This window comes from Macaca mulatta, chromosome 7 (genome assembly GCF_049350105.2).
Source record: "Macaca mulatta isolate MMU2019108-1 chromosome 7, T2T-MMU8v2.0, whole genome shotgun sequence".
In the NCBI taxonomy this organism is placed as follows: Eukaryota; Metazoa; Chordata; class Mammalia; order Primates; family Cercopithecidae; genus Macaca; species Macaca mulatta.
The window spans coordinates 55621896-55629715 of NC_133412.1; the positions used below are offsets into that span (position 1 = coordinate 55621896).

The 7820-nt window shown below is 41.7% G+C and overlaps 1 protein-coding gene across 4 annotated transcripts in view; it reads left to right on the forward strand.

Moving 5' to 3' along the window:
- HMG20A (high mobility group 20A) overlaps positions 1 to 4469 on the forward strand; it is a 69707-nt gene extending 65238 nt beyond the window's left edge. For 3 of the 4 annotated variants that reach the window (XM_077938505.1, XM_015142768.3, XM_015142769.3), the window contains one exon: positions 1825 to 4469. The gene's annotated coding sequence lies outside the window, so the exon portion shown is untranslated. 4 annotated transcript variants of the gene reach the window in all.
- Positions 4470 to 7820: the final 3351 nt, after the last annotated feature.

The window sequence follows — 7820 nt, forward strand, 5'->3', positions numbered from 1 at the left end:
TTGTGAAAGAAAACATTAATTGATAACATGGTGTCTCTTCACATAGATATAGGGCAGCTAATTAAGTATTGACCCAAAAGTGGTTTTCCATTTTGAGCACTTTGCCAGTAAGACTCTCCTAAAGCTTTGTTCATCTCAAGAATATAAACTATATTATTTGTTTTCTGAGGAGTCTGTAAACTTAGAATATTACTATTATCCTTGATTTTAACCTACAAATATTTTGCCCCTGAAAAAATAACTAAAAGTGTGAACTGTTATATTACTACAGATTCTTACAATCTAGCCATGCAAACATAACTAACAATAGATGGTTTCCCACACCCCCCAAAACTGTCAAAGGAAATAATTACAAAGACTGTGATTAATACTGGTTTGGCCTCATTATACAAATATGTACAGACAGCGAGGCTGATGTCCCCAGCACTCATGGTGCAATTAATTACTCTGACAAGAGTTTGGCAAAGGTTTCATCCACTGTCAGGAGCCAGTGAGTGAAGGGAAGCTAATGGTCTACAAGTTTCAGAGGAGCATATTAGAGTTGGAAGGGCCCTTTAGAAATCCAACATTTTATATATGAAGAAACTGAATCCCAGAGAGGAGAAACATCTTGCTTGAAAATATCTGCATAGATGAGTACAGAATCCAAGACTAGAACCACAGATATCTAAACTCTCATTCACTGGGTTTCTAAAACATTGCTCTAAGGAAGAGGTGGATGGGGGAAGGGGAAAGCACTAAAAAGTCCTGAAATAGAGCATTAAGATACATAGGAAGTAGGCCGGGCGCGGTGGCTCAAGCCTGTAATCCCAGCACTTTGGGAGGCCGAGACGGGCGGATCACGAGGTCAGGAGATCGAGACCATCCTGGTGAACACGGTGGAACCCGTCTCTACTAAAAAATACAAAAAACTAGCCGGGCGAGGTGGCGGGCGCCTGTGGTCCCAGCTACTCGGGAGGCTGAGGCAGGAGAATGGCGTAAGCCTGGGAGGCGGAGCTTGCAGTGAGCTGAGATCGCGCCACTGCACTCCAGCCCGGGCGACAGAGCAAGACTCCGTCTAAAAAAAAAAAAAAAAAAAAAAAAAAGTTACAATCCAGGAATTATAATGTTACAGAGTTTTAGCCCATTTTAAAATTATTTTGATAAATATACAGTGGAAGAATTACCCTACCTGTCACCTTTCTTGTGACTGAGTAGTACCTTGAGACAAGTGGAACTGGGAGGAAGCCATGGGGGTGATTTTAAGTTGAAAGGTGACTACCTTATATAAACTACTAAAATGCGTATGTTGCCTGATTTCAATGATAATATTTGGCTGTTTGAGTTTAGGGGAAGAAAATCTTATGTGACTGTATTTTTTTTAATATGAGAAATGTTCTTGATTATATGCACATAATACATCTCTATACATGCAGATATCCTTAGTTAACACTTGAAGAAAATTGGTTTTGATTGACCATACATTCTTCAGACTAAAGTAGGTTACTCATTTCCCTCCTCAGGTTTGTCCCGGATAGTTGCTTTTCTGTGTTTAGCTGATGATTTTCCTACCTCCCATTGTTGCTGAACTGGAGCAGTGTTATGTTTCTCATTGAAATGTTATGTAAAACATCTCAATGAGGTTGCCTGCTTGCAGCTTTATGAGTTCTTTAGTTTACATATACCCTGCACTCACTGTAACGCTTATGAAACCAAAGCATTTTTAAAATCCATAGTGCTAACCCCTTCCAATCAATACTTACTTTCTTGGTGTTATTTTCCTTGTTTGTTCTTGTTTTTGTTCTGGTTTGTTTTGTTTTGTTTTGTTTTCTCCTGATTCCACAGGTCTTAGAGCTCCAAGATGTTCCATAAGTGTTTTTACTTGTAAGGAATGAGAAGCCATCCATGGAAATTTGAACTGAGTTGGGGTGGAGAAAGAGTGCAGATCCCTTTGCTTGTGAAAGAATTTTCAGTGAGTGAAAGGCCGTCACCCCAGGAAGCCATATGAGGGAGCAGCAACATGTATATGAGCTTCCTATGGAATTGTCCTTCTGTGAAACTTTGAAGGTATGCAGCCACTCTCCCAGGTCTTCAGGTTCCTACCATTTCCATTTCTGTTAAAGTGGAGCTGCATATCTTCAGCTTACTGGGTGACCCTGATGCTGACATCTGCTGCTGCAGAAAGGAAGACTTCTCATGTTGTAATTTCACTTAGACCCTTTTATCAGTGGAGCTCCAGTTTTCTTACCTACTTGTCACTTTTTTTAAATGCCTCTGGGGGTTATTTTTGCTTTTCTTGGCCCCCACCAATTTATACATCTCCATTTTCTGACCTCTGAACTTTGTTGCTCAGCAAGGTTCTGAAGGAGAGTTTCTTGCATTAGACAGGCCCAATCTTCTCCCATCATTGCCCTGCTGTGACTCCAAAGAAAGGAGCTGCTTGTTGATAGCGCCATGTGGAGCAAGGCTATGTTTCCTACCCCACATGGTGCTCAGTGGGTACCAGTCTTAGTGTGGCTTTGTGATTGCTGCCCTAAAGGAGAATGCTTTGTGATTGCTGCCCTAAAGGAGAATGCTCTTTCCTTCCTCACTGGTACTGCCTACTGTTTTCTAAGCATTGCTCCTGCACAGACATGGAGTCCCAGCCCCAGCAAGGCTCTTCTGTTCCCATCCATTGACAATGTCTTGTGGAGCATTTTTGCTGAGGAAAAGGTCACTTGTAAACAGAGGAGAAAGGGAAAGAGTACAAAGGGCCAAAGTTTATTGTAAGTGAAAACTGAGGGAATTCCTGTCTTCTTTAGGAGTAATGATTCATGGATCTAAATAGGTGGAAATATCATTCAAAATAGTCACTTGAGCTCACAAAAAAAGCAAGGAAGAATTCTCATGTCCTTTGTCTTCCTTCTGTAGCGATGAACTGCTGATCCATGTGAAGAAGACAGGCTTCCCTTCCTTCTCCCTCCTTAGTGATTTTTTTCATTTAACAGCATAAGTAAAGAGGACTTTCTGGTTCATTTTTTGTTTGTTTGTTTTGTTTTGTTTAGAGATGAGGTCTCGCTGTGTTGCCCAGGCTGGAGTGCGGTGGCTATTCACAGATGCTATCATAACACACTACAGCCTCCAACTCTTGGGCTCAAGCATCACGCCTAGCAGTTTCTGGTTCCTTTAACAGCAAAAGGAAAGAGAGGTTCTGATTCTTACCTCAGGGTTTTTTGGTTGTTTCTTTGTTTTGTTTTTGTTTTGACACTCTAGCACAAGGCTAAAGGTTATAGCTGAGATCTTTGGAACCAAAGCAGAGCAAGCAGAGCCCATTGTCTGGGCACCACACCACTGCAGGCAGGTGGATAGAAGTGTGACCCCTCTCACAATATGCCCGTAAGTCAGAGTGTAGGGCAGAACTCCCTGTCAAGTTGCTACACCATCCTGTCTTCTCAGCATCTCCTTGCCTGTTTTCTTTATTAGTCCAAAGGAAAACAGCAACAAAATCTGTTTTTAAAATGTCTTATGTGAACATACATCAGATATCCATGTGCTGAAACCCACATACCATCACTTGGCAAATTTTTAGAATAAGACCCCATTATTATCTATTGCTATAAACCTAGCCAGCTCTCTTGCTCTTCTGTATTTTCCTATTTCCCTGCCATCATCTGTATTTCTGCCGCTTCTCTTAGACTCCTTGTCTGCAAAGTCCAAGCCAGAATTCACTGTCTATGGCAGAAGGACATCCAGAGCCCATTCTGGAGGTTGGTTTCTTCCTTCTGCCAGATGCTTTCTGTCCTCTCTTCCTTCCTCCTCATATTTCTGTTACTCATTTGTGTTCAGTTTTGTGCAGCATTGTTAGCACTGCTTTTGTGACCAGAAAAGGCCATAACGTGGTCCAGGATCATCATTCTCCTGACTCTAGATGGGACACTTGACAGTGACTTGAAACATTTGCATATTCAGGAATACATGAGATCTCAAGAGAGCCTACAGTATGAAATCATTTTCAGAAAATAAGCAGCTTGCTTTTGAAATGCTCTCTTTCCCAGTAGCTACTCACCTGCCTCTGGTGGCTGGGATTCAGATGCCACAAAACTGTCAGTATCTGTAGAGCAGGCCTTTGCCACCTCCTCTCTCCTCTGTGCTCAATGAGGAGGCAGTAAATGAAGTTACAGGCTAGCACAATACCTAATTCATATTGCCCAGTACACCTGTAGATATTACTGTACTTTATGTTCTCAAGAAATAAGCTGTTGCCTGTTCAGTGTTACAGATTTCTTTGTTTCTTTTTAATTAAAACAGAAGGAGCAGCTGAGGAAAGGGAGACAAGGTATTTTATTTCTGACTAATTTTAGAAAAAACTTGTGTACATGTGTTTGGAACTGTTGAAATGCCAAGTTTTCTGTATAAGTGTTTTTGTAATTAAACTTTCAGATTTTCTTTGTTTTTTAAGAAGTTGATATGCTTGTTTGACATTTGTCTCATTAAAACTTTTCTATGTTGAATTCACCTGTTTCAATTTTACTTACTTTGTAATAAAAAGTCCTACCTCTGGCCGGGCACGGTGGCTCATGCCTGTAATCCCAACACTTTGGAAGGCCGAGGTGGGCAGATCACGAAGTTAAGAGATTGAGACCATCCTGGCCAACCTGGTGAAACCCTGACTCTACTAAAAATACAAAAATTAGCTGGGCATGGTGGTACATGCCTGTAGTCCCAGCTACTCCGGAGACTTAGGCAGGAGAATCGCTTGAACTTGGGAGGCGGAGGTTGCAGTGAGCCGAGATCGCACCACTGCACTCCAGCCTGGCAATAGAGCGAGACTCCGTCTCAAAAAAATAAAAAATTTTAAAAGAAGGCCTACTTCTGTTTTTTCCTCTTAAAGACTTTGTCAACTCTACATTAATCATCATGTCTGTTATGCTTTTAAAACAGTAACACATTCATTTTACTAATTGCTACTTCAAAATGTGTCTTTACCTGTTTGAGAAGTCAGCTCTTTTAGTGTATGCTGTAACAATACAGTGAATTCTAATTCATTTTAATATAGCAGTAGTATTCTGGAGACAACTTAAAAGGATGTTTTTAAAGTCAGTGACTCTGATGTCCCCTTGATAGAAGATCATTTGATAGAAGAAAGGAGATGTGCTTAAATGCTTGCTTTTTTTTTTGAGTTGGAGTTTTGCTCTTGTTGCCTAGCCTGGAGTGCAGTGGCATGATATCAGCTCACTACAAACTCTGCCTTCTGGTTTCAAGCGATTCTCCTGCCTCAGCCTCCCAAGTAGCTGGGATGACAGGTGCACGCTGCCATGCCCAGCTAATTTTTGTCTTTTCAGTAGAGACGGGGTTTTGCCATGTTGGGCAGGCTGGTCTCGAACTCCTGACCTTGTTATCCGCTGGCCTCAGCCTCCCAAAGTGCTGGGATTACAGGCATGAGCCATCACACCCAGCCAAATGCTTGCTTTTTAAAAATAACCAATCAAAATCTTTTTTTTTTTTTTTGAGACAGAGTCTCACTCTGTCGCCCAGGCTGGAGTGCAGTGGCGCGATCTTGGCTCACTGCAAGCTCCACCTCCTGGGTTCACGCCATTCTCCTGCCTCAGCCTCCCGAGCAGCTGGGATTACAGGTGCCCACCACACGCCCAGCTAATTTTTTGTATTTTTAGTAGAGACGGGGTTTCACCGTGTTAGCCAAGATGGTCTCGATCTCCTGACCTCGTGATCTGCCCACCTCGGCCTCCCAAAGTGCTGGGATTACAGGCGTGAGCCACCGCGCCCGGCCCAAAATCTTTTTAAAGGAAATTAGTCACCTATTTCTACTATGCTTTTAAAAATCCTAGGGGTGAGGCACCCTGGCTTCCAGAGCCTGCTGCTTTCCAAGTAGCCAGTTGTGTGACATTGGGCAAGTCTTGATTTGTTTCAACTCCAGTTTCCTCTTCTGACATAACACATGCCTCAGCTCTCCTTTACTGTCGTAAGAAGGATAGAGTAAGGTACAGAATCCACCTTGCTTTGGAGGATAGGAAGATAGGAAGTATCTGTTACATGATTGCCAGTAACTATCAGGGTATCTCAGTTAGCACTGAGTTTGACTCTATATTAAGCAGAACTAGCAACAGCTTAAATAGTTTTCTCATAGAAAACTATGCCAAAGTTGGGCAGTTAAAGGCTAGTATGGAGGCTCCTGCCTGTACCACAACATGATCCTTCTCAAGGTCACCCCATGGTCCAAAATAGCCACTTGACCATCAGCTGTCACTTTGAAATTCCTGGCAGCATGAGGAAAAGAGGGCAAGGACAAAATGAGCAAACCTAGCTGAGTCAGGGCCCTCTAAAGAGTCTTCCTGGAAATCGTATTCAACACTTTCACTTGATTTGGCCAGAACTCAATCATGTGACTACAGCTAGTATAAAGGAGGCCCAGAAATGTCATTCTTGCATGGACATTACTGTGCCCAACAATATACAGGTTTTAGTAAGGAAGAAGGAGAAAATGAATATAGAGTAGGTGACTAACATTAATTTCATAACTACGTGTGACTTCATTTATGCACTCTAAGCCCAACCCCGCCATGCTAGTGAATGGAGTGCATTATCTTGCCTTTGCCTCTTGGCCATTTGAGAATGACCATGTACTTCCTTGATACCTTTTTTCCCCCGGAGAGCCAGAAAGCCAAAAACTAGCTTCCATCTGAGTTGGCATTTCCTATTCCCATCTAGCTCTTCCCCTACCCTGCAACAGCTGGTGGCCAGTCTTGTTTAGTAAAAATCCAAATAAACAGGTAGTAATACTTCCCCTAGTTGTTTGTTCCCTTTCTCTAACTGCTCAGCATCTGCTGAATTGAAACAACATCAGGGCAAGCTTTCCCTAAGGGTGGGGAAACTGAAGTATTGCTTAGCAGAAAAGCACATAGCTACTTCCTGCCCTCTGAAAGAATTTCCTGCCTTGCAACTGAGAATTCCAAGTCAGGGGTTTTTTCTTTGTTTGATATATAGCCTGCACTCAGATATATACTTCAATATCTATGGATATAAGCAGTAGTTTATATACCAGCCCATTAAAGAACTCGAGATTGAGAGTCAGACTAGGTGAAATTGTTAATGTACATCTGCTCATCCAGAAACCATTTCAGTTTAGTTTTCATAGGACTGTGTGTCTACAGGGGTAAACTTTTGCCAGAGGTAGAAATGTACATTCTCTTAGCTTAGTGAAATGCAAAAGGAGGAGCCACAAGGAGATAGGAATGGCATTGGGAAATTAAATGCATGGCCAATGCAGATTTTCCAGATAGAAGGATTTTTGTAAACCACCTGCAACACCAGATCTGTGGGAGGATGTCTTACATGTTTATGTGGGAATATGTAAGATTCAGTGTAAGAGATTCTCTTATTTGAATCTCTCTCTCACACACACACACCATCCAACACTTAAAGAGCCAGAGTTTTTTATACCAACTTCTCTTCATTTAACTTTAATTCACCCTTTAATTTGGGCCTACAAAGACGTTTATAAAACATGGTTTCTGCCCGCCATAGTTTCTGATAATCTAGTGGAAAGGACAAACTTGTATATAAATGTTTCTAACATAGGGCAGCTTGTATTAATAGTTTTAATAGAGACAAATACTTTTTGTAGAGTGAAAGAATTATTTGAATCTTACCTGATGAGGTATTTTTTCCATAAGTGCAAAAGACTTTGCAATAGGGAGTAGATCGGAGTCAGGGTGGGGGATCAGTATCTTAAATAATTAATAAGGACTTTATCTGGAATGTAAATGAAACATGAAAATCTGAACTGATAGCCATCAGAGTTTTTCTGGTACAGGTTGAGGTAGCTGGAAGGTCAGAACAGTTGG